This window comes from Centropristis striata, chromosome 9 (genome assembly GCF_030273125.1).
Source record: "Centropristis striata isolate RG_2023a ecotype Rhode Island chromosome 9, C.striata_1.0, whole genome shotgun sequence".
In the NCBI taxonomy this organism is placed as follows: domain Eukaryota; kingdom Metazoa; phylum Chordata; class Actinopteri; order Perciformes; family Serranidae; genus Centropristis; species Centropristis striata.
In genome coordinates this window covers 3,856,461-3,859,803 of record NC_081525.1, presented here as the reverse complement: position 1 = coordinate 3,859,803, position 3,343 = coordinate 3,856,461, and the positions used below count along the sequence as shown (strand labels likewise).

At 36.9% G+C, this 3,343-nt stretch overlaps 1 long non-coding RNA gene across 1 annotated transcript; it reads left to right on the top strand.

Annotated features, from left to right (window-relative positions):
- The first annotated feature begins 2,565 nt into the window (after nt 1-2,565).
- On the top strand, nt 2,566-3,081 carry LOC131977468 (uncharacterized). Its single transcript, XR_009394892.1, has 3 exons — nt 2,566-2,614; nt 2,875-2,920; nt 3,030-3,081. It is a non-coding gene; the product is annotated as an uncharacterized LOC131977468 (long non-coding RNA).
- Nucleotides 3,082-3,343: the final 262 nt, after the last annotated feature.

The following is a 3,343-nucleotide window of genomic DNA, read 5'->3' as shown; positions in this document are numbered from 1 at the left end:
GACGAAGGCTGTTTGATTAATACGGGTGGGATGGTGACCATCAAACACCTGTAGGGCAGAGAGTTCAGTATATATACCTGAGCAGGTGTGATGGTGAGCATTGAAGTGTGACGCCTCACTGCAGACATGATGACCACAAAGATCGCCCTGATTGTTGGTGAGTCTCTTCTTTTATTAAGCTGCTTTTAGATGACCATACAGTCTCTGAACTCTCTACGGCTTTCTGAAAATAATTTCAGTAACTCACCCTTTACACTAGAAAGTGACAGGAGCTCGCAAGGTTCAGCTTATACTCTCTGCTCTCATTTTGTGAGATACTGTGTTTAGTATTATTGTCGAGATAAAGAATATCTGTGTGAGCTAACGAGCTGCTAGCAGCTGTTTTACTCTTTTACTTTAGTCTGAATATCACAGTTAAACAGCTCGACAGTTTGAGGCCAAAAAGAACAAATTAAAGTTGGAATAATTTAGTACTTACTTACTTACACCTACCACCCAACTTTGGCCACGAACAAAAGTCCTGGGCCAACTTCTCCAGCTGACTCCATGTATGGATTCACATCTGCCTCCAGGTCACGCCCCCAACTGTTTCTTGGCCTGCCTCTCTTCCTTTTTCCTTGTGGATTCCAGAAGGGGGCGTGTCTGGTGGGATTAGATGTAGGCTTGAGAAGGGTATGGCCAATCCATTTCCAGCGTCTTCTCATGATCTCCTCCTCAATAGGCTCCTGTTCTGTTTGATGCCATAGCTCCAGGTTACTGATGTAACCTGTAATAATTAAGTATCCAGCAGAATTACAGGCCAACTGACCACATACACAAACAACAACAAGAAGCTGTTGTTGATCAATATCAAGAAAACTTTCTGTGTTACTCCAACACTTTGGGATGGGGGATGGGGTGGTGCTGCATCAGTTTGTACACATCAAGTCATTTTTTCTAAAAGCCTGGATTGATTGTTCCATTCCTAGATATAAATGGTCTAATCATATATTCATTCAGCAGGTCTTTATCAGATCTGACAGTTTCAGTTTCGGATTGATTGAGTGTCCCAATGGAAGGAAGATGTAGTAGGAATTTATAGCTCCTTCAGAATCAAAGAAATAAGACAATGTCATCTGCATATAGATGGATATATGAAGTCTGTCTGAGCGATATTTAGCTTATCAACTATCTGCAGCTTTTCTTCTCTGTGTTAAAGAACACCTGGACCAACAGAGAGGAAATCTAATGTATCTGAAGATCTAAAAAAAAATTAACTGGAGCAATGGCTCCTACAAAATAAAACACCCATCTTCTCAGAACAGAAACTTGAAATTTAGCAGATAAATATGACAGTGTCATCTGCGTAGAGACGGATAAAATAAGTCTGTCAGATCAGTATTCATGTGACAGCTTATCAACTATCTGCAGCTTTTCTTCTGTGTGTTAAAGAACAAACCAGGACCAACAGAGAGTAAATCTCATGTATCTGAAGATCTGAACAAAACTCTTCTTTTTCTTTCAGCCCTGGCAGCTGGACTCCTCCTGCTCTCTGTAACAGGTGAGAACTCAACAAACACATGAGTTTAAATCTGAAATGTTTCAATATTGATTAATATTATCAATGTCATTGTCATCAACTGTTTGAATTCATGAAAATGGTTTATAACTAAACTGTTCATTTCTTTCTTTAGATGCTGCACCCGCCAAGGAGTAAGAAAAACATCATCTCCTCCTCACATTTCTCCATTGTGTCATCCTCTCCATCTCTCTCTTATATCTGCTCCCATTTTCTGAATGAATGTTTTTAGAAAAACACAGATGTTATCTCTTTACTGGACATATGTCTGTATCTGTGTTGTAGATCTGTAGATAATCAGAAGTTTTCACTGCTTCATCCTGAAATGTGTAAAGTTTATGGGCAAAGGACTGAAAACCATTATTATTATTATTATTATTATTATTATCAAAGTTCTTTAAGACACAGCTTATGTGCCCACAAGCTTCTATTCTTCTATTTCCTATCCTGTTCATGACATATGACTTGATATGATTTTTACTGTGAGTTTGTGTGAAGTCAGTAAACTTGATGAAAATCCTCCTGTGTCTTCTGCTACAGTTCCGAAGTATCTCAGCTTGCAACAAAAGACGTGGAGGAGGCAGAGGTAATTACTGCGGTCTGACATTTCATCATCATCATCATCATTTCTGTCAACACTGTCCGAACATCCACACAAAATATTACCTTTTGAAAATAAAATATGTGTTAACATCAACAGAAGTCCATCGATAAGGATTCCAACAACCTGAAGACTGATGTGGCAAGGTATGAAACATGAGGAGCAGGTTTGAGATGAGAGACGTATATATAGTATATATTTATCATTTCATACTTAATTTAAAAAATTATAATTATAATATATATTTAATTTGCAGTTTGGACAAGGAATTGAAGAAAGACGATGAGGATGATAAGGTAATCACAGCTGTTTTTGATGATTTTTTTTATCATCATTTCTGTCAACACTGTCTGAGCATCCATAGAAAATCATTTGTTTTAAAAATTAAAAATGTTCTTCCATCTACAGAAGGCTGACAGTGAACTGGAGAAGAAGCTGGAGAAGGATCTGAAGAGGTATGAAACATGAGGAGGAGGTTTGGGATGATGAGGAGTATGAGGAGAACTATACATAGTATATATTTATTTTTTCATTCTTCTACAAGTTAGGGTTTGGGATTAAGAAACAGAAGCTCTCAAGGTGCAATATATTGAGTTTCTATGAGATTATCTGTCTGACCAAGGATCATAAGCAGTGACATCACTATAGCATGTTCCTTTGATTTCATAATCAGCTGTTGATCTGATAAAAAATCCTCCTGTCTCTTTTCCTGCAGCCCGGAATTAGCTAAAGCTGAAGCAGAAGGTCAGAAAGAGGCAACGGTAATTGGCTCTGTTCTTTTTTATTTTTCATCATCATCATCATCATCATTCCTACAAACACTATCTGAACACAAAATCAGTTGTTTAAAATATGAAAATGTCTTTACAGAATCTGGAGAAAGAAATCACCAGCGTTTTGAAGAAGGTGTTGAAGGAACTGGGAAGGTATGAAACATGAGCAGGAATACAAATAATATCTATTTATCTATTGACATTATATGTTTTCATTTATTTGATTTAATTACCTTTTGTACTTATTCAGCATATGTCTTATTAATATTTTTAATGTATTTTTATTTTAATAATGTGACTTGAGTTGCACCTTTTGACTTTTAGTTTGTGTTAAGTCTGTAAACTTGTTTAATTCAATTGAATTAATGAAAATCCTCCTGTGTCTTCTGCTGCAGTGAGCTTTTGTCCCCA